Source organism: Anabrus simplex, chromosome 1 (genome assembly GCF_040414725.1).
Source record: "Anabrus simplex isolate iqAnaSimp1 chromosome 1, ASM4041472v1, whole genome shotgun sequence".
In the NCBI taxonomy this organism is placed as follows: Eukaryota; Metazoa; Arthropoda; class Insecta; order Orthoptera; family Tettigoniidae; genus Anabrus; species Anabrus simplex.
Window position 1 is genome coordinate 478,624,411 of NC_090265.1, and position 26,593 is coordinate 478,651,003.

The 26,593-nt window shown below is 42.6% G+C and overlaps 1 protein-coding gene across 6 annotated transcripts in view; it reads right to left on the bottom strand.

Moving 5' to 3' along the window:
* Positions 1-26,593, bottom strand: part of LOC136856968 (sodium/hydrogen exchanger 3) — an 822,567-nt gene that overhangs the window by 409,564 nt on the left and 386,410 nt on the right. The gene's annotated exons all lie outside the window — the stretch shown is intronic.

Here is a 26,593-nt window from a genome sequence, read left to right on the forward strand (position 1 = left end):
TTGCGGTAGCTACTCAGTCTGTAACTCACTGCTAGCAAGATGGGTTGTTAAAAATATGTGATAATAAGTCGAAAGATTTCAGTTAGTTTTCAGACGTGTAAAAGAATATTGCTTGTCCGCTATGAATGAACTTAAAAGTCACCCTTAATCTCAACATACAAACATCTCATAAGATGTATAACCGGATCGTGGCAGCTAATTTGAAGAGATGTCTAGTAGCGGAACATAACATAATGGCCCTTTCTTTTTTGCTTTTTGGCTAGTGGTTTAATGCCGCACTAACTCATTGAAGGTTTTCGGCTAGGATCGGGAAGGAAGCGGCCCTCGCCTTATTAAGGTACATTTGCCTGGTGTGAAAACGGGAAACCACTGAAAACTATTTTCAGTGCTGCTGGCGGTGGGACTCGAACCCACTATCTCCCGAATGCGAGCTCACAGCTAGTGACTCTAACCCCACGGCCTACTCGCTCGGTAGCCACATTATTATTTTGAGAGTAAACACCCAACCGATGACAGTTAATAGCTTTAAGCATTATAAACAAAAAGCTTGTATTTGAAAAGCAAATTACTATTTGCTATTCCGTATTTAAACAACAGATGTGGGGTTCGTGATTAATGTAATGGATGCTGGTCGAGGTTTCAACTCTGGTGGACAACAGAGAGGAATTCTCGCCTGAATTATCAGATGGCGTCGAGAATGGCGTTCGTCTTACCCAGGGCTGAATTTAACTACTGCAATGCCTCAAGGCCCAAATAATTTTGCGCTCCCTTTCTTGACAAGACAAACTAGCAATTACTGTTATTTTATATCATGAACAAACTAATACAGTAGAATGCCTCTAAGGTAAACTAACAAACATTAATACCATTAAATAATAATAATAATAATAATAATAATAATAATAATAATAATAATAATAATAATAATAATAATAATAACCGACCTGGCCTATTTTATGGTCAATGCTCAGAAATCTGTGAAGCCAACCATAGATTTAAATAAACTCTGCACAATTCGCTACCCCGTCTCTTAAAACATTAACACGTAATCACGATGAGAGTGGAAATGCTCATGTTCCATTAACTGCTTTACAGTGGTCATTTCTGGAGGCACTTCAAACAAAGGGGTTAAAGTTATTGTTATTGAGTGCCGAACTCTATTTATTTTTTTCACACCATAAATTTCAAACTGCAGATCTTCATTGAGCGAGCACTTGTAGTAAAGTGTATTGCTACTATTACTAATAAATTGTTTTTATTCCTACCTTGAAGGGGAGGGCGGGCCTACTAGACGATGACGCCCTCTCTCAGGCAAGGAGATTTGTGGTGCTGATTGAGTTGTTTGGAGAAGACGAGGGGGTTGGCTGCCTTGGCCTATACTAGGAACTATCCCGGCATTCGCCTTAGTACTGGAGAATGGAAAACCTCGGAAAACCACTCTCAGTACAGCCAAAGATGAGGACCAGCCTCTCTCCGTCTCCCCAACACAGAGGCGTAGAGCCACAGTAGAGCCGTAGCCACCGCTCCACTGCTCGGTTGGTCAGTCGGAATGCAGAGCTGTGGCCAACCGTGGCCACTTGTAGATAGGAGCCTTCTTTGCAACCACCGATGTTGTAAAAGTGCAAATGGGTGATCCTTTTTTAAATGGATCCATTGCAATTTGCTGATCCCCGCAACACTAAGTTTTAGGGATTTGTTTATGTTTTCAGTTGAATGGAAATCTTCAGTAGTCATTCGCCTTTGCAACTGCATACATCCAGTCTGCAGGTTTACTCCAGCTGGCTTATCGTAAGGACTTTGGAGGTAAAGAAGGTGCAACTGTACTTGTTTCCCTCTGCCGACAGACAAAATAAGAGTTTGGTGAAGCGGTCCTGAAACAATATGCTGCATTGCAGCACGTATCAATTATAGCACTTGCATTGTTTTGCCACCAAACAGATTGTTTTTTTGCTAGGGGCTTTACGTCACACCGACACAGATAGGTCTTATGGCGACGATGGGATAGGAAAGGCCTAGGATTTGGTAGGAAGCGGCTATGGCCTTAATTAAGGTACTGAACCCATAATTCTCAAGTTCAAGGGTTCAATACAGCCCCAGCATTTGACTGGTGTGAAAATGGGAAACCACGGGAAACCATCTTCAGGGCTGCCGATAGTGGGATTCGAACCTGCTATCTCCCGGATGCAAGCTCACAGCCGCGCGCCTCTACGCGCACGGCCAACTTGCCCGGTCCAAACAGATTGGTTCTTCCTTTACACTTGTCGCATACTACAAAATATATAGTTTTTGATTTTGGCACTTGCATCCGTTTACTTCTAACCCCCTCAATTAGAATGCAACATCACATAATACAGGTCATTATAAATAATGAATAAAGTAAGGGTCGAGCTAGCGCCCTGCTTTCGGGAGTAGGTTAGCACGCCAAGGGCAAACATGATGCACGAGATACACGAACAGAGTTATTATTGTTATCGCCGTTTCATGCAAGGAATTGGGACATCAAAAACCCCGCATGCTCAGTGTGTGTAGAAGTCTTTATTTGTTAGCAGCTTAACGTGACGCTGAGACAGTTACGCTTTCTGCGACATTGGTATAGATCACTGGAAAGGTGGTAGCCATGCGCTTAACTTAACTGCTGTGAAAATTGTAAACCATAGGAAACCATCTTCAAGACTACCAAAGATTTAACTCTATCCTGGCATCTGACGAGTTTAAACTTACAAGTACACGATTGCTAGTTTGTAGTCAGCTCGTTCAGTGTGTGTGTGAATACCAGTTCATTCCTTGTATTGCTGCGTTGTTTGTAATGATGTGAGTGGATGTAATTGATTGATTTGAGAATGGAATATATATATTCGGTACCATCTCAGCATTCGGTTTGAATGAAGGCGAGAAATCATAGAGAAACTCTTCTAGAATAGCGAAAAGGCATATTTTAACTCTTCTGTCGTTAATTTTACACCAAATGCACCCGCTTTAGCTTTCCAATTCTCGAATCGAACTCACCAATCCCTGCGGAGAAATCTTTGTGGCCTCATTCCCTGGTATAATCTACACGAAGCCGAAGCGGGATTCATCAGGGAAGGCCATTCATACCTTAATTCCGAGATTACTCTAGCATAAGAACGTGATGTACGATGCTTTGATCAGATTTTGATGCATCGTCGTCCTGGAAATATTTGCAGTGTAGGTCCTGCCACATAATATTTAAATATTTAAAATGCAAGAGCTCTAAGAGAAACTTCTAAGGTAGTTTCGGCCAAACTCTGCACACTGTGCATTCTAGCACACCTTGATGTAGGGTAGAGTGCAATGGTGAAAGTGATCTATTGGCGAATGTTCTTGTCGAAATATTTCCTGCTTGTCTGTTTATGTGTCTATGCGAGTTATTCTTCTTGCAGAGTTCTTCTCGCATTACTACGGATACAGCTCAGAGTTCTTCTCGCATTACTACCGATATAGCTTAGAGTTCTTCTCGCATTACTACGGATATAGCTTAGAGTTCTTCTCGCATTACTACGGATACAGCTTAGAGTTCTTCTCGCATTACTACGGATATAGCTCAGAGTTCTTCTTGCATTACTACGGATATAGCTCAGAGTTCTTCTCGCATTACTACGGATACAGCTCAGAGTTCTTCTTGCATTACTACGGATACAGCTCAGAGTTCTCGCAATACTAGGGAAGCAGCTCAGAGTTCTTCTTCCATTACTACGGATACAGCTCAGAGTTTTTCTCGCAACACTAGGGAAGCAGCTCAGAGTTCTTCTTGCATTACTACGGATACAGCTCAGAGTTCTTCTTGCATTACTACGGATACAGCTCAGAGTTCTTCTTGCATTACTACGGATACAGCTCGGAGTTCTTCTCGCATTACTACGGATATAGCTGTAGGTCCGTAGCAGAGGAAAACTATTTACCAACACACGCTACGTTCGAAGCTAAGCGCATGTATTCAATTTAGATTATTAAAGTCGATTTGCTTGCGATTGTTCTTGATGTCGAGTAAACAGAACACTAACACTGAGTATCAACGTAGCATAACACATTCGAGATCAAAGGCGACCACATAATCCGCGTTCAACTTTGCCGCAGTAACGAAATAGTCTTGATTCTGCAGCACATCTACATTCAGTCACAAAGTTATGGAAATAGGTGGACGCGGTGAGAGCAAGTACAAACACACTAGAGGAAGATAGGGGGAATATATGAGCAACCAATGAGAACTGGCATTACGAAGAAGCAATGCACACAGGCGGAAATCTTGGTCAGTTCTGTTCAAGGGCAATTTGTTTGAAAGGTAAAAGTCTATTTCTCCCATTACCGATAGATCGCTCTGGGGATCGTCAAGCGAGATAATAATAATAATAATAATAATAATAATAATAATAATAATAATAATAATAATAATAATAATTGTACCGGGCGGTACACCTCCACGCCGCTAATTTAAAAATTGCGCCAGTTGAAACTCCTCTGCTGGAGGAAGTCTGAACTTTATCTACGCTATTAATTCTTTACCTTCTCAGAAGATGTCACCACGTGGAAAATTTTGAGTTTTTGAACTGTGTCATTTTTGATGTGTTTTTGTTTCGCTTGAAGTAAGAAGTGTGAACTTTCTCTTCTAGAGGACACTACTGAAGATCAACAATAGCGCACCCTAGTGCGGAATCAAAGAACTATTTTGTTGGAGAAATTTTTATTTCAAATGTTTGTTTCTTGTTAAATTTCTTTCTGTTATTGTTTAAGTTGGCTGTATACCCCTCTTTTTCCCCTTGTTTTAGATTTATCCAATCCCGAATTTCTTTTAGTAATTTCCGACCAATCCGATGTATCTTCCCCCAACTTGGATATGTTTCTGTACCCTAGCCAATAAAGTAATTGTGGGCGGGTGTTTTCATTCCCCTAACGCCTAGAACCTTCCGCGAGAGGATATAAACCGCTGATTTTTGGGTCTCTGCGCCACTTCTGTTCCATCTTTCAGTGTGTAAAGTACATAGCAGGGGGCGGGAAGCACCTCGTTCCTCGGCAGCGGTCAACAACAAGGTAATGGCCGATTAATAACTTCTTTCTTTGCTAGCTCAGCAGTTTAACTCTCGGGGCGGGTTCGAAGCGTTCCACCATGTAACCTTCTCCTAAACTGTAACTCCTCTTTTCATCTATTCTCTTTTAAAGCTTCATACTGGGATAGAGAGTGCTAACCCTCTCGAGCTCCCACTCATATTGTTGTGAGGTGAACTTAGTTTCCTCAACCTATTCTTCGTTAACGTAAAACAAATTGTTCTCTTCTTAAGTCACCTCTTTAGTATGGGATTAGCCCTTGTATTAACGGCCTAGTGCCAAGTAGGTCTTAATCAAAGTGTATTAGGAGTGCAAGTTTGCCTCCTCTCAAATTGTTATTTTAGAGGTCATTCAATTAACCTTCTTTTCATTTAATAGACCTCAGTAGATTGGGTATTTTACCCCTGTGTTTACGTCCGTTGAGGACAACTTGAAGGTGGAGTTTGGTGTGGCTTAAATTTGAGAGCGAGTGGCTCTTTTGAAAATTGAGTGTTGTATGCCTCGTGGAGGCTTTTCAGTGTAAATTGGAGCAAGGGCTCCTAGGCATGAATGGGGTTTTCTGCCCCTCTGTTGAAACTTGTGTTTGGGATAAAACTGAGCTGAAGTCAGGGCGCGAAGCCCAAATCCTGTAAATATTGTAACTACCCTTTGGACTTGCTACTTTGTACCTGCCATGCTTGTTATTTCTTTGTTTTTGAAAAGAAAATATAACCTTGTTAAATTTTAAATTAATTTTACTTTAGTAGCTTGAGACCTGTTCACCACACCGCACCTTCTTTCACGCATAACTACCACAAAAACTCGGTAACAAGTGGTAGCAGAGCGTGGTTGAATGGGTCTCATTTTAGCCCCTTTTGACGGCTAAACATTATTTTGTTCCGAACTCTAACAATTTTCTCAGTTGCTGGAATTTGTTTTGATTTTTTCAAAATTGTTCTGTCATCATGCCCGGCCCTCGCGATGTTCTCCATCTTAACTATTTGCGCAAAGAGGAGTTGATATATGAGTTAACTATTAGAAATGTGCAATCTGGAGGCACGGTTGCAGTAGACACCAATAAGCTTAGAGAGTCCCTTGATTTGCCCATTTCCATCCCCACCTTGGGAGAGAAAGAAATTGACGACTCTCTTTCCACGATCACGGAGAATATTACTGGGCTAGTTTCTGTAGTTAGTTTTTTTGATGAAAATGATCCTTCTCCTAATCAAATTAAGCGTGTGCAAGCTAGGCTGTTTCATTTTTCAAATAGAGTTAACGATCTGTTGTCTCTAAAGTTGAATGACGTTCAGAAGAAGGAAGCTAGTACGCTGCTTGAAAATATGTCTGAATTATCTAGCAAGGTCACTCAATTGTTAACTGGGGAGGTTCCTCCCAAAACTGATCAACCCGTCACGGTGAATGTAGGTAGCGAGGAAGAGCCTCATAAGGGAGAAGTCAATAGGAAAACCATTGCTGCTCAAACAACCTCTGCCCCATTGGACGAGTCTGAACGCCGTAACTCATTAAATAATGTACGTTCTGAATTAACTACCTTGCCATTGAAACCTTTACCTACTATGTCACCCGGGTTTAGTAGCTTGCCTCATCCCTTGGCAATGTTGCTCAGAGGTATCTCTAAGTTTTCCGTTAATACCACCAGTGACGTAATTTCATTTTTAAGATTTCTAGTTGAATTTCAGGATCATGCCCTTGTTTTTTCTCTTTCACCATGTCAAATTTTGCAAATTATCTATCCGTATGCTATTGGTATTCTCTCTGATAAAATCGTAAGAGCCATTGCCGAGCAATCATCTATTGAGGATTTCCATGCCCACTTGCTAGCTAACTTCATCCCTGCTAGGGCCAGGTCCTCCCTTATTCAGAAGTACTATTATCGTGTACAGCGATTGGATGAGAACTTGGCTGATTTCATACAAGACATTAAGTTTTATACTAGGGTGTTTGCTCTTCATTTCCCTGAGGATTAGATTGTACAGGCTATTGTAGAAGGCATTTCACCATCTTATAGGTCATACTTGTGTTTCGCGGCGTGCCCGCAAACTTTCTCTGAACTTGAAGCGTTGGCCGTCTCAGCGGAAGGAGTTAGGTACGCCGATTCTTTGCGTGTGGCAAAAGAACCCCCTCCTTCGTTTAGTAATACTCGGCCTCCACCTCGCCGACCAGTCACACCCCGTAAATGTTATGCTTGTGGGTCGCCTGACCATCTGCGCAATAAGTGTCCACTGATCAAGTCTAGTAGGGCAAATAACGGAGCTGGTTCAGCACAAGGCTGTTTTAAATGTGGGGCTTTCTCACATATTGCCAAGAATTGCCCAAACTCGAATAGCACCCCCTCCTGCTCAACTTCTGGTGCAAATTCCACCTATGCCAATAATAAAAAGTGACTAGTGGCTTCGGCTGAGTCGACTAATCCATCTTCCCGAGACTCAGCCCCTAGTAAACAGGTTGTAAATTCAGGGAACGAGCAATTTTCAAATGCATCTTTTGAATGTCCCAAAGAGTGTCTTAGGATTGCGGCGGATTCCCCCGCACCTATTCCTTTTCTTAAGATTGACTTAAACAATGAGCCTATAACCGCTTTATTAGATTCAGGCAGTGTCTGTTCGATTATTTCGGCTGAATGGTATTCTAAATTGAAATCTGTTTGTAAACTACCTGACTATGTCTCATCTCCTGTTCAATATGTTTCGGCTAATTCATCCCCAGTAGAAATTCTAGGTTCCTTATTGGTCAAAATTCGTATTTTTAAATTCACATGGAAAGTTAAATTGTTTGTGGCCAAGCTCTTGTCTTGCCCCATTATATTGGGAGCGGACTTTATTTTTCACACTGGTCTTGTGCTCGATCTTCAGAGTAGGCCTTGCACTTTCAAATTTGCCTCTAATTGTAGCATCCCTCTATTAAAGTGTAATTCTGCATCATGTTCTTCTATTTCGCCTACCCAGGATGAGATGTTGTTAGACCTTAGACATCTACCTGAGGAGCAGGCTGATAGTATTCGTAAGCTGTGTCAGTCGTTTCCAGAGGTGTTTTCTGATACTCTTGGTGTTACTGACCTGATCGAATACAAAATTGAGGTCACGGATTCGATTCCTGTCCGTTTTCCACCGTATAGGCTATCTCCACCTAAAATGAAGGCTCTGAAAGAAATTATCGATCAGATGTTGAAGGATGGTATTATTAGGCCCTCTAAGTCGGCGTATTCTTCGCCTATTTTTCTAGTTCCGAAACCCCAAGGAGGCTTCAGGCCTGTCATTGATTATAGGGCTCTCAATCGGAAGGTGGTGTTACAATCTGTGCCCCTTCCCGACCTTCATTCTTGTTTTTCATGGTTTCGTAAGGCCAAGTTCTTTACTATCTTGGACTTGAATCAGGCCTATAATCAAATTCCCCTTGCCGAAGAGTCTAAACACCTTACAGCGTTTGCCACGGACTGGAATTTATATGAATACAACCGCGTGCCTTTCGGGCTCCCAACGGGAGCAGCTGTACTCACTAGGCTGCTAGATAGGGTCTTCTCCGACATCAAATTTGAATACTTGTACCACTACTTGGATGATGTCGTCGTATTTTCGGAAACCTTCGAAGAACACCTAGATCATCTGCGAGAAGTCCTCGATCGCCTTCGTAAGGCTGGGTTAACTGTTAAGTTGTCCAAGGTTGCCTTTGCTAAGCCCTCTATGTCTTTCCTAGGGCATATTGTGTCACCTGATGGTGTAGCAGTCGATCATTCTAGAACACAGGCCATCCGTGATTTTAAACCTCTCAAGGACATCAAAGGCATCGCCAGGTTCATTGGTATGGTGAATTTCTTCAGGAAGTTTATTCCTAACTTCGCTAATAGAGCGGCGCCCTTAAACCTTCTTCGTAGGAAAGGCATCAAATTTGAGTGGGGACCGTCTCAACCAGCTGCTTTCGAAGACCTTAAATTTGCTCTTTGTAATGCCCCTGTACTTGCTATGCCTGATTTCTCGAAGAAATTCATCGTCCAAACCGACGCGTCGTCGTCAGCAGTAGCTGCAGTCCTTCTTCAAGAGACTGAACTAGGGAGGCGACCCATCGCCTATGCATCTAGGACATTGTCGGCTCAAGAAGCCAAGTATTCCATCTATGAGCTCGAAGGTTTGGCAGTCTTATTCGCCTTAGAGAAGTTCCGTCTCTATCTGGAACATGTTAAATTCGACCTGGAGACAGATAATCAAGCCTTAAGCTGGGTCTTAGGTAGGCCGCGTCGTACTGGTCGTATAGCCCGCTGGGCCATCCGTATTTCTGCCTTCCAGTTTGATGTTAGACATATCAGAGGTACCGAAAATATTGTCGCTGATGGACTCAGCCGTATGTTTTCAAACGACGTTGAGAACCATGAACCGGTCGACAGTTCATCACCTCCCGAGTCAACACCATCTGATATTAATGCCATCTTAACAGATGCTCCCATGTTTTTTAGGGATATTGAGAAATACCAACGTGAAGATTCGACGCTGGCTCCGATAATGGAAACCCTTTCTTCTGGGGAACATGTTGTCCCTTATGTTCTGAGGAATGGTGTTTTATGTTGCCCTTCGAGGCATGACAAGATGATGAAGGTTGTCGTTCCAGCTGTTCTTGTGCCTATGATCTTCAAGTACTATCATGAGACCCCATTAGGGGGGCATCTTGGAATCTTTAAAACCCGTGAAAAGATTCGTGAAATGTTCATCTGGAAAGGTATGGACGGTGAAATCCGTGAACTAGTAAAGGCTTGTAAATCCTGTTTGATTAGTAAACCAACCATGTCCACCAAGGTAGGCCTTTTGTCTTCCCATCAAGCGTCGCGCCCCATGGAACGCCTGTACATTGATTATGTAGGACCCTTCCCCCAGTCAAAGGGTAATGCTAACAAGTTCATCTTTGTATGCGTAGATGGTTTTACCAGATTTTCTTGGTTATTTCCGACTAAGCTGGCTACCGCTCAGTCCACCATTACTTGCCTAAATTCTATTTTTGCTTCTTTTGGTCCGTGCCAATATATTGTGTCTGATAACGCTAAGGCGTTTACATCAAATCTTTTTCGTAAATTCTGTTTTGACTTATCCATCTCTCATGTAACTACTTCTGCTTATTACCCTCAACCATCTCTGGCTGAACGGGTTAATCGTAATCTCAGGTCCGCACTTATTGCCTATCATCATGAAGACCATTCCAGGTGGGACACGTCCCTGCATTGGTTAGCTTTTGCTTTGAATTCGGCGGTTCATGAATCCCATAAATTCACTCCAGCTTCTTTGATGTTCAAGTTTGTTCCCAACTCGCCGCTCTCTAACCTCTGGTCTCTGAGTGACATTCTACCCGAGACAATAGATCCGGATAATATTAAAGATCTTTGGAAGAAGGCTAAAGCCAATCTTAAGGTGTCTCATGAAAAGGTTAGGGAAAGGTATGATCGTGGACGGAGACCCACCCCTTTGAAGGTAGGTGACCAGGTGATGGTCAAGAACTTTGTTCCCGCAGGCAAGCTTGCCCCCAGATTTCAGGGGCCATGCATTATTCTCGATTTCCTTACGCCGGTTACGTTGTTATTAAGCAATCCAGCCACCGAGAGGATATTTAGGGTTCACCTGTCGCAGGTGAAACCGGTGTAATTTCTGTGTTAACTTGCTTCATATTATCGTGAAAGGGGATATGAAGGTTATATATTTTTTTTGAGTTTTCAATTTCTAGGCATTCTGCCCCTCCTATAATATTTTGTTTTATATGTAAGCATTTGTGTGAAACCTCCCCCGATTTGTTAAACTGCCATCCTGTCCTTGCCTCGGCCATTACCACGCTCCCGTCTCCTGCTCCAATACACACTGTGGCTTGATTAGATTAAATGCCATGGATATTTGCACGCCGCTGGCCCCTCTACCTCTCCAACAAGACTGTGCCCTCAAAAAAATGATGATGGTCCAACAATATTCTGCCGCCTAGCTTTAATGTTTCAGTGCCCCCGCAGCCGCGCGGCGCTGGGCCGCGACTGGGTTCGAGGACGGGCCCCCTCGGCCCCAGCGAGGACGACATGTGCACGGCGAGCCGTAGCTCTCCTCCCGGCCAAGGCTGATGTGCGGCGCACGACCTGCTACTTGCCCGCAGCCTGTATATCTTCACCGCGGGCGCGGCGTGTTTCAGCACCACTGCTCCCCTCATAGTGCGGGCGAGCGGTATCTCAGGGTACTTGAGGGGTCCGAGCGGCCTCCCTTTGGACGCAAGCTGCAACGGCCGGTCTGGCCATTCAACTTAATCAACATCAACTACATGGACAGTTACGATAAGCAATGACTACACTTGGGAATTCAACAGCAATATTTGGTGGCAATTGCAAAAATTTTCTTTACCTCTAAGTATTAAAAGTTTATCTTCAGAGGTTCAACTTCTACAAACATAAAGACTGTACTTCACCTGCAACAACAAAATTTTGAAACTGAATCAAACCAAATTAAGAAAGTCTTATAAATTTTTTTTGGCAATTAATCTCCATATATACATCAAACTTGGACCTTGTTTTCAAACAAATTCATGTGTCACCCCTGGAGGAACTTTTGGGGGGGGAGGTCTGTACCGGGCGGTACACCTCCACGCCGCTAATTTAAAAATTGCGCCAGTTGAAACTCCTCTGCTGGAGGAAGTCTGAACTTTATCTACGCTATTAATTCTTTACCTTCTCAGAAGATGTCACCACGTGGAAAATTTTGAGTTTTTGAACTGTGTCATTTTTGATGTGTTTTTGTTTCGCTTGAAGTAAGAAGTGTGAACTTTCTCTTCTAGAGGACACTACTGAAGATCAACAATAGTGCACCCTAGTGCGGAATCAAAGAACTATTTTGTTGGAGAAATTTTTATTTCAAATGTTTGTTTCTTGTTAAATTTCTTTCTGTTATTGTTTAAGTTGGCTGTATACCCCTCTTTTTCCCCTTGTTTTAGATTTATCCAATCCCGAATTTCTTTTAGTAATTTCCGACCAATCCGATGTATCTTCCCCCAACTTGGATATGTTTCTGTACCCTAGCCAATAAAGTAATTGTGGGCGGGTGTTTTCATTCCCCTAACGCCTAGAACCTTCCGCGAGAGGATATAAACCGCTGATTTTTGGGTCTCTGCGCCACTTCTGTTCCATCTTTCAGTGTGTAAAGTACATAGCAGGGGGCGGGAAGCGCCTCTTTCCTCGGCAGCGGTCAACAACAAGGTAATGGCCGATTAATAACTTCTTCCTTTGCTAGCTCAGCAGTTTAACTCTCGGGGCGGGTTCGAAGCGTTCCACCATGTAACCTTCTCCTAAAATGTAACTCCTCTTTTCATCTATTCTCTTTTAAAGCTTCATACTGGGATAGAGAGTGCTAACCCTCTCGAGCTCCCACTCATATTGTTGTGAGGTGAACTTAGTTTTCTCAACCTATTCTTCGTTAACGTAAAACAAATTGTTCTCTTCTTAAGTCACCTCTTTAGTATGGGATTAGCCCTTGTATTAACGGCCTAGTGCCAAGTAGGTCTTAATCAAAGTGTATTAGGAGTGCAAGTTTGCCTCCTCTCAAATTGTTATTTTAGAGGTCATTCAATTAACCTTCTTTTCATTTAATAGACCTCAGTAGATTGGGTATTTTACCCCTGTGTTTACGTCCGTTGAGGACAACTTGAAGGTGGAGTTTGGTGTGGCTTAAATTTGAGAGCGAGTGGCTCTTTTGAAAATTGAGTGTTGTATGCCTCGTGGAGGCTTTTCAGTGTAAATTGGAGCAAGGGCTCCTAGGCATGAATGGGGTTTTCTGCCCCTCTGTTGAAACTTGTGTTTGGGATAAAACTGAGCTGAAGTCAGGGCACGAAGCCCAAATCCTGTAAATATTGAAACTACCCTTTGGACTTGCTACTTTGTACCTGCCATGCTTGTTATTTCTTTGTTTTTGAAAAGAAAATATAACCTTGTTAAATTTTAAATTAATTTTACTTTAGTAGCTTGAGACCTGTTCACCACACCGCACCTTCTTTCACGCATAACTACCACAAAAACTCGGTAACAATAATAATAATAATAATTCAATCACCGGGCGAGTTGGCCGTGCGTGTAGAGGCGCGCGGCTGTGAGCTTGCATCCGGGAGATAGTAGGTTCGAATCCCACTATCGGCAGCCCTGAAAATGGTTTTCCGTGGTTTCCCATTTTCACACCAGGCAAATGCTGGGGCTGTACCTTAATTAAGGCCACGGCCGCTTCCTTCCAACTCCTAGGCCTTTCCTATCCCATCGTCGCCATAAGACCTATCTGTGTCGGTGCGACGTAAAGCCCCTAGCAAAAAAAAAAAATCAATCGTTGCCCGGTAGATATATTCATAGGCAGATAATACAAAATGAAAGACCTCAATTTGATAGATACCCCGTGTACTCCATCCGGAGAACCTCGAATTCGAGTCTTGAGGACGGTCACATTTTTACATTTTTTATCTGAGAGACTAATTCAAGAGAAACTATCCTCAGGTCGAGGACAAGGGCAGTTCATCCCTAGGAACGTCCCTACGAACAGGTCAGTGGTAAATACATTGACTTAGCAAATGTCGTGGGATAGTCACCTAATAGCGTGTGAAGCCTCCTCTGGCCCTGCGAACTGCAGTGAGACGCCGTGGAAGTGAGTCGACAAGTCCCTGGTAGTCCTCTGGACGCAGTTGATACCAAATCATTTGCAGAGCGGCCGCCAATGCTGGTCTGTTCGTGGGTGCAGGATCCATGGCACGGAGCCTGCGTTCCAGGACATCACAGATATGCTCGATAGGGTTCATATCGGGGCTCCTGGGTGGCCATGGCAGTCGTTGGATCTCCGCTGCATGTTCCTGGAACCATTCCCGGGCGACGTGGGAGCGATGTGGCGGCGCGTTATCATCGGGAAACACCGCAGAACCGTCTGGGCGCTGGAAGTCCAAAAATGGGTGGAGATGGTCTCCGAGCAGCTCAACATACCGCGTACCATTCACTCTTCCAGAACGACTAGGGGGCCCATTCCATACCAGGAAAATGCACCCCAGACCATAACAGAGACACCAGCGCACTGGACCACACTTTCGAGGCAGGCGGGATCCATCGCTGCATGTGGTCTGCGCCATATACGGTGCCTCCCATCGGCATGGTGCAGTTGAAATCGTGATTCGTCCGAGCATATCACGTTACGCCATTGTTCCATTGTCCATCCCTAGTGACTAGCGACAAATGCGCGTCGTTGTGCCCGATGACGTTGGGTTAACAGTGGCACCCGTGTACGGCGCCGGCTCCCATACCCCATAGAACCCATGTTCTTACGGATTGCCCACTGGGAGACGTGTCTAGCACGGCCTGTGTTGAACTGAGCCGTCATTTGCTGCACGGGTGCCCGTCTGTCACTATTGACAATCCGTCTCAGATGTCGCCGGTCACGGTCATCGAGGGTGGCTGGACGGCCGGTCGTTCGTCTGTTGTGGACGGTGACACCCGCATTCAACCATTCACGATACACCATGGACACGGTTGATCGTGTGAAGCCGAATTCCCGCACCACTTCCGAAATCGCACTTACCATCCGTCGGGCACCGACCACCATACCCCGTTCGAACGGTGTCAGCTCACGACGCCGTTCCATGTTACACTTGTTACATGCACAGCCACTGCTCACAAGATCTCCTATACAACTGCCGCTGGCACAGGGGGCGTGTGGTGCGCAGACAACACACCTGCGCATCAGTGCTCCGCTATCCCATGACATTTGCTCAGTCAGTGTATACGTCACACAGCGCCAATAGTTATTCACCTCTACACGCATCGTTTAATGTTGTGTAAAGATAGCGTGCTATGCAGTTAGACGATCATCCTTTTTGACGATGTAATACCGTTCAGATATATTTAACAGGTGATGTTCTGTTCTATTATGACGCCATGGAGAACATATTTTTGCATCATCTGGATGCTTTCTTCTATGGCCAGTGATACACATATATTTAACCCTGTTAGTATCATTTATCGCATCAATATTTCTGTAATATTAATAAACGTACCCATTGTTTCTCATTCTGCCTGATGTAAATTCTTGATGGAAGCAGTGTTTTTCATCTCCCTCTTGACACAGGCCAGAGTAAAATGTAGCTTCCACGGAAGTTTCAGTCTCATTTACAGTAACAGTGTTATCGGCACACTTTTTTGGATTGATTTACACCCTAGTACTGAATCGGTCGACCTCGGCAATCTTCGAACCTTTGAAATACAAACTATGAATCGCTTATACTTTACGTATTAGTACTGTTGTTGTTTACACAGCAAAGCCAAACTATAGAATTCATGCTAGGAACAAGATTCCCATCGAGAAATGTTATATAATGTTATATAACCTATGTGTGACACAGTTGTTGCCTTAAGATAATAACGGTTTAGACTTCATATCGATCGATCGATCATATTATCGATTTCAGATTTCATTTCCATTCAGTTGGCAGCCCTACCGGAACCGGGAGAGCTCCCTCCTTACTCCTCAACCCCGTACACAAATCTATCCAGAAAAAGTGTGCCAATAATACGCAAGCTGCTGCGGAGTGGGTGGTGCTGGGTAACGATATTTGGAGCAAGACTAAAGCATTGAAGTGTCAGTCATTCTACAATATCACTATCTGGTCCACTGAGGAAAGCAAAGGCAAATTATTTCACTCATCATCATGCCTAGCACGTGGTGGCTTCGCTTTTTTCAGCACGTAAGATACCAAAGGTGAACTTAAAGAAGCTGATGTGTAGAAGAAACGCTTCCTTACATCCGACAATACCTGTCTGAGGACTTGACCAATCTGGCAGCAGTTTGTTTAAAATCTACTTACTTCTACTACAAAGGGGATTATTACGAGCAGACAGAAGGAGCAGCAATGGGTTCACTTTCGTCACCAGTGGCTGCAAACATTTTTATGGAACACTTTGAGTCTACTGCATTAACTACAGCGCCACTGAAACTTAAGTGCTTCTATTGTTACGTAGATGACACATTTTCGGTCTGGCCACATGGAAGAGAAACATTAAATGAATTTGTGGAGCACCTAAATTCCATTAAAAGAAATATCAAGTTCATAATGGAAGAAGAAAATGAAAGTAAATTGCCTTTTCTTGATGTGTTAGTATACAAGAAGAATGATGATACACTAGGCCATGCAATGTACAAGAAACTTAGACATTCTGAAAGATACCTTCTTAAGTCCTCACACCACCACCTCTGCCAAAAATCGGCTCTCCTTCGAACGTTATTGCTAGGGTGAAAAACGGTGCAGAAGCTGATAATCGCTTGAGTGCATTAAGAGAATTGACAACATCCATGAAAATAAAGGCTATATGTCAGGAGACAGCACGAGCTGTAAAGATCAGGGAGCCTGGCAGGGATACTACAAACCAGGACTACAGAAAAAAGAAAAGTATTCCTTCCTTACGTGGTATAACTGATAGATTAGGGTGCGTTCTTAGGAAGTACAATAAAATTCCAGTTTTCAGCATAGACCGGAAGCTAAAATCCCTGTTTCGACCAATCAAAGAAACACCACATTTTGAAACACCGGGCGTGTATGAAGTTCAATGTGGTTGTAGTTGCTCGTATATTGGCATGACAAAAATGCTTGTTAACGCCAAGGTGAAAGAACACATCAGATCAGTCAAGAATGTCAATCTTCCGTCCTCCACGGAAAATGCTATAAGCCAGTCTGCCATAGCAGAAAATTTCTATAGTAAAGACCATGAAATCCTCTTTGACCAGGCGAAGGTCATCGTGCCTGTAAAAAACGTCTATGCTCGACTTGTAACGGAAGCCATGGACCTGCGCCCAAATAACATCAACAGGGAAGACGGCATCAAGATATCAAATACATGGAGACCTGTACTCCAGAAATACATGTATAACACTACCATGGCACTCAAGAAACTATCGACAGAAGGCGGCGAATCAGTAACTTCCCTCCCAAACACCACAGCACACGTGACGATCCCTGAGTCTAGTTAGTAGGGGGGCCGTAGATAGTATGATCGTGACTTCGACGTTCCTTCGAAGAATCTCTTTGCTCACTGTCGGAGACAAACCTTCACATGCCCTGATGAAGGCCAGTACAATTTGGAAGAAAGCTCGGCTTTGTTAAATGTATGTACGTGGCTTTAATTCAGTTCGCATTTTTATTTCTTTATTTTAATACAATGAGCCACAAAAACCTACGTTCATTAGTTCCCTAAACTTATTACATCTGACCGATAAATGGTGAGAGTTGCATTTCTGATTATATTAGCCACGAAGACCGTGATTACTCCAGGACCGAGATGAAATAATAGTGGAATAACAGAGCGGTAAGGCAAGGTGGACATTTGCTTCCTTGAACGGCGACCATGACCGTGAATCACGCCAGACCTCGCGTGCAGTAGTTTGGCGAGGCTCTATTGACCTACTGTCATAGAAGCCGGGCTGTCTAGTACACTTCCACAGCCGGAAATGATATCGAGTTCCCGGATCTCAATATCCAGTGATGATCGAACTGAACTGAATGCAGTAATACAGGTGAAAGTCTACTGTTTTATCTTAAAAAACTACATATCACATGATATTAAGCTCCGTACACTTTCGAAACAGACTGGAAGCAGTAGAAATTTGAAGAATCCCAGTAAGTCGGCAACAGAAAGGAAATTTAGGCACAGGGATTCTTAGGCAAATAGGTAAGAAAATGACATAGTGTTATTACTTAAGCATAAATATGCAATGCAAAGGAAAGAAATTAAAGCGGAAGACAGAAATAGAATCGAAATATAGTAAAAATTATAGTAGATGCCAGAAAACACCTTACGATGTGAAATGATGGGCTAAACCCCGCGGTACTGTTCAAATATTAACAACGACCCTTAGTGCTATTTGAGGACGACTGCAAAATATTCCGACAATATCCCGCAGAATGGCCGATTGACGTCTCTCTTGCTTTCTACCCAAGGAACAACAACGAGTTTACGGGAATGATAACGAAAATGGCAATACGTTACTTCCCTGCTGGCAAGCAGTCAGAGACGTTGCCATGGTAACCTGTAGGTTCGTTGTCGGTCTGTCGGTCACTCAATGCACAGCATGAGACCCGCAGAACATAGTAATTTTCTCCGCCATTTGAAGAGTAAGCGAAATTATGTACATTACAAAAGTTGTTTATAATGAAGGGACGTTTCATGTATAGTCCACGGATTTTACGGAAAATAAATAGTATAAGAGAAAATGGAAAGAAACTGTTCTGGTTTTCCTATAAACTCCCCATCTTCTCAGGAGATGCTTAAATTATATGCATATCAAAACCTTTTCCGGGATATGTATTCTCTAAATATGACGTTTGGTTGAGATGTATCCAGCCGTTTCGCCGTGATGGTTGAACAAACAGACACGAAAAATAAAAACCACTGATAAAGTTTTGAGTTGACATATAACGGATAAATATGTGAAAAATTGGCAAAATAAATTAAATTACGGACTGTGGGCCCCCTACAACTTCATTTATATAGATAAAATAGACTACTATATATATATATATATATATATATATATAGGCCAATATATAAATGAATGTTTGTTTGTATGTCTCGAATGGACTCAAAAACTACTAAACCGATTTCGCCGAAAAGTTCACAATGTGCTCTTATTACTCCTCGGAGAGTTTAGGAAGTAGTTTAAATGAAATCCGATGGATAGTTTTTATGATGAGTAATTTTATGTAATTAATTTAATTGCAAAGCCGCACCAAGATTGGATCGACTTGGTGGACAACTTGTCGCTAGGCGCTTACGCTATATCATGTTAGTCCGGTAAGAAATGCTGCAGGCCTATATAGATAGGGGGATTGGAACACCCCGCCATGTTGTATAAAGTACCTTTATTCCATGGCCGTATCTGTTATTTGGAAATAGCAATCCAACATGCCGTGATCGAGATGCATTTTCGTGTCATAGGACCAGCTTTGATAGGTCAGCCCAGTTTGAAGAATGTAGCTGCTGTAACGGACTCCTCACTTCACCGGCAACTACTGTTATGAACTTCGCCACGCACATAACCTTTTTCTTCTATTAATATGGACTTACCCTCATCATGATATAAATCGCATTTTCTCTCCAACTGGAACTTACATACTTATGTGAATTTGCACACATCATACCTTGCATGAACTCTGCTCTATCCACCTTTACGATCTACGATAAACTAACTTCCTTTTCGCCGCCTGACGTCATGTGACATCACCTGGTTTGTCACGCATGCTCCACTAACCTCTGGAATCTTCCAGACATATTTCTCATTATTCCACACTATAAATACCCGGCCTTCCTCTGAATGTATTGAGATGGACTTTGGCCTGTGTGGAGGGAGCAACATCCAACGTCAACTCCGTCCTTAGGGACATGTGCCCAGAAGTCTCCATTTTCGGGCAGCCGGTGCAATTTGGTTCATGATGAGGTATGACAAACTTATTTCTTTGCTGTAAATACCTTTAGTTGCATTGGGAGATACTTTCCTTGCAAATTCTGACTGGGAGCATGGCATTTCCAGGCCGAAATTTCATTTGTCTTTTTTGTATTTAAACTTTTCATTGACGAACGTAGTAACGACTTTCTTTCTAAATGTGCGTGTGGTGTATGGGCAACTGTGCGACTCCTACTGTACACATACTTCTACCCGTTCAGTGCTTCGCCATTTGAGTTTCTGAATGTTGTGAAACTGGTTCACTTAAAGTATATTGTGATTATTCTCCTGTAGAACTACGTTACTTTGTGTCAATCGAGTGATAACGGAAGTGGTTGTGACTTGCATATAGCATTTAGATTTTGCTCAGAAGATTTCCTGCTGGCATACTCGAATTTGGTAACTGTAAACATCCCCTTTTTCTCGTTGTTCTGGGTTTCTCCTTTTACAGTTATATTTATCCTTTCCTTGTTCGTCCCTTTCCATTCCTGCGCTATTCTCTCTCATTTACTTTCTTTCTCTTGGATATCTTATTTTACTATAATGAATTTGTATTTTGTATATGTGGTTGGGAAAATTTCATATTTGTACAGTTCTCCTTTCATGTACAGTAAATTGTTAGAGTTTTGATTTATTATTCTAATATATGTTTTCAAATTTTATCTTGGTTTCTCATCTATTTTCACCCGTAATGTCCCTTATTTCTCCTCACATTCTCTTTTAATTTTTTTTAATATTATCTGGCATGGTTTCCACTGCGCTATCTGCTGTTACTCTGGAAAGCTTATTGGAGATTTTTTTTTTTTTTTACCACGGCCTCCATTCTCAATTTGGCGTTTAACTCGCTGCGTAATATTACTACCTACCGATTGAAATTACTCGGTGTCACCGATACTTTGTGATTTCCCTCGGCAGTATTATTATTATATAGGTATGTATGCATGTAACCCCCATTGACGGGTTACACTGCGTATTACAGATGTAGATGTCATGTGTGTGAAATATAGAAAATCAACAGTGGAATGACACGAGTTATTACCCACTTCTAACAAAGAGCAACTGGGAGTTTGGGGTCGTAGGCCCCAACGAATAAAAGGCAAGTGTATATATTATAATATAAAAATGGAAGTATGTAGGCTATGAGTAAAAATTCCACATCTCCTTCTATACCACTGGAGCATTTTCAACCAAACTTACTATCTGGAGACTAACACTATGGGGGTAAACCACTCCTATCATCCATAGGAATGCGGATGGGTAGGGGTGGCATGTAAAAATAATCGAATCTATAGTTTCTGTGGTTGCTGAGACGAACAGTAACACTCCGGGTGTGGTTCAAGTTCATCCCTACCGGCACAGGGGTAGAGAAGGGGTGAAAAAAAATGTCAAACAATGACCGAGATTATGGACATATGTGTGTGTATGTTCCAACATAGCTCTCAACCAAACTTAGTAAAAATGTGACTTACTATCTGAGAAAAAGCTATGCGGGAACGGCACTCCTAGCACTGCTAGGAGTGGGGATGAAGTGCGAAAATAATCGAAAACGATCGATGTCAGTGTCGAATCCATAGTTTCTGGGGTCGCTGTGACACTCTGGATGCCGTTTAAGTCCAAGAGAAAATATTAAAAATTACCGAGATGACGGAAGTATGTGTGTAGTTGCCAGTATTGTTCTCAACTAAACTTGGTACACGTATGATTTACTGCCTGAAATAATTACTGTGGGGGATAACACACACTAAGCAAGGATAGGTGAGGGGTGAAATATAAAAATGATCGAAGGTGACCGATGTTAATGTCGAATCCATAGTTTTCGAGGTCGCTGAGTTGAACTGTGACACGCTTCGTGCCGGATAAATCATACTTCAGCCGCAGTGGAAATGGGAGGTTGATGAAAATGAAAATGAATGTATGAATATTCGAGATTATGGATGTATGTGGGCATGTTCCCGTATATATCTTAACCAAACTTGGCTCACATATCTTACTATCTGGAAACAAATACTGTGGGGCTTAGACACCCCTAGCGCTCCTAGGGATGGTAGTTCATTGTAAACATAATTGAAAACGACCTATATTAGTGCCAAATCCATAGTTATCGGAGTTGCTGAGATGAACAGGGACACTCCAGTAACCGTTTAAGTAAAAGTTCAGTCCCCATAGGCACGGAGGTTGAGAAGAAAAGGACTGTTCAGAATATCCAAAATTATGGATGTGTGTGTGTTCCAGCATAGCTCTCAACCAAACTTGGTACACACATGACTTACTATCTGGAAAGAAATACTATGGAGGTGAGAAATTTCTACCCCCGCTAGTGGTGAGGTGAGCAATGGGAGAAGACATGTAAACATAATGGAGCATAACCGATATTAATGTCGAATTCATTGTTTATGTTTCGCTGAGATGAATTGTGACGCTCTAGACACCGTTTAAGCCCACGTTCAGCCTCCACTGGGACGGTGACTGAGATGGGTGAAAAGTGTAAAATAACCGAGATTAGTGATTTCCCGGTCAATTTGGTCTTCCACAAGGACAAAGTTTTACTCGGAAATAAACCTACATAGTAGATAGTAAAATATCAATCAACGTCTCAATAAGTAATTCTACAAAAATTCATTTCACACATAATTAACAAGCAATACGAATCTTAAAGATAAACATTCAAAAACTATCCGGGCAACGCCGCGTACTATAGCTAGTCCCTCATAAAACGGATGACAAGGCCTGATGACTGCTCGTCATCTCCTAAGATGAGGGAGATTGTACCCAGAAGTTGTAGACTACGGCGCAGATCATCCAGGTCCAGGTGAACTACGGTCAGATGACCACCGCAAGTACACACCGGAGGGGGCTTCTCCCTTCAGTAAGTGGGAGTACGTTGCTATACCGTGGCCGATCCGAATACGACATAATACCACTGCTTCCCTAGGAAAAGCTTGAAGGGAAATATTCCGTACATTCGTACTTCCTTTTATCGTTCCCAGTTTATTTGGAAGAGGGGTGGCCTGCCACCCCATCTCCGAATGGGACATACCAATTGTTTCACTTGAGAATGAATATCACTGTCTGAAACCTTCAAAGGCAGCGGGGGCAATGAGACCGCCTCCTTGGTAGCCCTATCAGCTACGTCATAATATATCAGTAATTATACATTGATAATAATGTAACAATATCTGCGCTTTCGCCCTTGCTGTTCGTTTTATGCTTGGATACTGTAACATCTGACCTCCAGTCACCTCATCCATGGACGCTTCTCTATGCCGATGACATCTTCTTGACAAACGACAACGTGAGAACCTCGAAGGGCAAACACGACAACGGAATGATCGGTTCAACCCATTCGGACTTCGCTTGAATACCAAGAAGACGGAATATGTGAAATGTGGATGCCAAACTGATGGAACCATCATCATCGGTGGAGAAGATCTGAAGAAGTGGAACACTTCAAGAAACTTGGTTCCCTTATATGCAGTGACGTGACAGTGTTCTGGAGGTTCTTGCACGAGTAACCACACTTGGATGAAGTGGTGCCAAGTGACTGGGGTTGTGTGTGATCGACGAATGTCCCTAAAGTCGAAGATGTACAGAACTGTAGCGCACCCAGAATGTGGGCCAACAACAGCAAAGCACGAGCAGGTTCAGCATGTGATGGAAATGCGAATGGTTCGATGGTGTCTTGGACTAACGTGATTTGGTTATGCGATGCAGAATGACGTTTGACGAAGAATGGGAGTTGTGCCAATTGGGGAAAAACTGGGAGAAACTATGCTTACATGGTATGAACATGTAGTACGCAGCAATAACGAGTCGATGGCAAGAATAGCGATGCGGCTTGACCCTGGTGGACGGAGACCGCGCGGTACACCCAAGAAGCGGTGGATGAATCCGTATCAAGTAGGACATGGAGTATTTGGGAATTAGCAATGAGGATGCCTTGTATCGGGCCAAATGGAGACGGATGTGCCGACAAGCGGAGCCCACCATAGTGCTTGAATAACGCCACGAAGAATATACTCTTATGAATTACACACCACCATAAGACATTTCGTGAAAATCTCAGTGTTTCAACTCACATTCCTATCATATGGAATCGATCAATAACTTATTGCATATTACCACTTCTGTCAGACAAAGCACGTTTTCTTTGCTGAAAAAGACCGTTCCATATAAACTAACACAGTATAATGGAAGTGTATTTAAAGCAAGATAGTATAAATGTATTTATATCTACGGCTACCGAGATATAAATTGTAAAAATTGAAAAATGTCTTAATTTCTAAAATCCTACAGTTCTAGATATAACACGCTTGCAATTTTAACCGCGCATCCATCTCGAGCACATTATTTTATGCTCTGATAGTGTATCGAGCCAAAATAACAGGTAAAGTAAGTAAATACATCAATTTATACCCTCAAAAGACAAAACGAGGCACTGTCGTATAAAATTCAGCAGAGGCCAAAACATTCGTTCCCAAATATGCCAAACATGTTTATCTCTAATATAACTCGTTGATATACCTGCCCTAAAAATATCCTTTTGCCAAACATCTGGGCTTTATTCATAATTTTCCAAACTTGATAATGATAATGATAATAATTTTGAAACCGAGCTCGATAGCTGCAGTCGCTTAATTGCGGCCAGTATCCAGTATTTGGGAGATAGTGGGTTCGAACCACACTGTCGGCAGCCCTGAAGATGGTTTCCCGTGGTTTCCCATTTTCACACCAGGCAAATGCTGGGGCTGTACCTTAATTAAGGCCACGGCCGCTTCCTTCCTACTCCTAACTCCTTCCTCTCCCATCGTCGCCATAAGACCTGTCCGTGTCGGTGCGACGTAAAGCAACTTGCAAAAAAGTAATAATAATAATAATAATAATAATTTTGAAACAATTTATTTCTATGTCACACGGACAGATACACGTCGTATGGCGAAGATGAGAATGGAAAGGGCTAGGACTGGGAAGGAAGCGACCGTGGCCACGGAAAACTATTTTCAAAGGTGCCAATGGTGGGGTTCGAACCATCTATATCCCGAATGGAAGTTGCTGCAACGAGGCCCAAACAGCATAGTCGTTCGCTCCGTACTAAGGTAAGATCGAACACTATATTAAAGTTTTATAAAACCACGGCAGTCCCACCGCTAACAGGTTCTATCAGCAAGTGAAGCAGAGAATCGAGGCTGCAGAGAAATGATATTGCTTTGACCTTTAGCAGGCTACACCCTCATAGGCCGTCAGAGCAAACATAGTATCCACCAGGTGTTAAGTTTAACCACATTTAAAAGATACCATAACTGACTACAGAAGACATGTTATCACCATGTATTTGATGATACATGAATTCCGTCAAAGGTAGGTACATAACCACAAGCCAACTGAAAAAAGGAGGAAGATCCTTAAATAATGGAGTGATCAGCGGAACATGGATACAGGACAGGCCTAGAGGCCTAATACTGAAAGATTATGATTGTAATGGTTTTCATGATTATGCATTTATTACGTTTGTACAATAAAATTCAAACTCTGGGCATATTTTAAAACGAAAGAAGTGGACTGTCGAAGAGTCAAGTAAATCTTAAAACCATTCAATCAATTTCTAGCCTGCCTCATCACCGCAGAGTCTTCTGCTACTTTAAGGCCACCCAGGAAGTAAAAAATCTGATGGTTCTTATGGTCTGCGAGTAGTTTTTCCCAAAAATATCCACTCTCGCTCAAGGTAATGGCTGCGTCAGTACGCTCAAGTACCTACACACTTATCCCAATAGAAGTTCTAAATATTTCCTGTTGCACTCTTTAGTATGCCGGGTTGAATGGCTCAGACGGTTGAGGCGCTGTTCTACTGACCTCAAATTGGCAGGTTCGATCCTGGCTCAGCCCGATGTTTTTTAAGGTGCTCAAATACGTCAGTCTCGTGTTGGTAGATTTACTGTCACGTAACATAACTTCTGCGGGACAAAATTCCGGCATCCCGGCGTTTCCGAAAAACGTAAAAATAGTGAGTGGGACGTAAAGCAAATAACATTATTATAAATTACTCTTTAATATAGACAATATTAAGAAGAATTACACACAACTACAGCGAATTGATGACAAATACATCAGCCATCCAATAAATGCAGTAACGCGACAATTGACACCTACATAAATAAGCATAATACCAGTCAAAGCTACGAGGTACTTTATGCCTTACGAGAAGTTCTTTTTCTCCTTAATGCACAAAGCGTGGTCAGCGAGACAATCTTAGCCGATTGTTTGGTTCTGCTGCCTCTCATAGCAGATCGCTTCTAGTTTACGGCGCCGAGTACATCCCGTCTCAGGCCTTAGTCCAAAATTGAAGCACTTGAGCGATGTATGTATCGAATCTGGGCTATACGGGTAAAAGGCTTACACGCCATTCCCACATCAGGTAATGACTGATTATTGAAATCATCTTGTAAAATTCGTGCAACATCTAACACCAGAGACAAGGAACCTACGCGCACAGTCACGAGATAATCCTATAAAGTGAGGTACTATCCAGGAACTTCCCACTTTTGAACCACTTACTTTGTGCATAGTATGATTTCATAATTTCAGTCTGGCTCCGTGGCTGAACGATCAGCGTCGCAGCCTTCTGATCCAGAATCCAGCGTTCGATTCCTAGCCGGGACAGAGAATTTAACCACGTCTGGTTAAATCATCTGGCTCGGTGACTGGGTGATTATGTTTTTGACAATGCACAATTCTTCATATACTCACAGCACTCTACACTACCAACTACCACAGAAACACGCAATAGTGAGTATATCCCTTTGCATAGGGTTAGAGTCAGGGAAGGCATCCGACCGTAAAACAGGGCCAGGTCCATATTTACGACACAGTTCACATCGAAGACTTCTCCAGGGTGTGGGATAACGGTGCGAGGCAAAATTTTTATTTAAGTTGCAGAATTTTTCTTGAATTTGTCTAAGGATTTAATAATAATGTTATTCGCTTTTACGGTTTTCAGAGACACCGAGGTGTCAAAATTTAGTCCCGCACGAGTTCTTTTACGTGCCAATAAATTTACGGACACGAGGCTGACGTATTTGAGC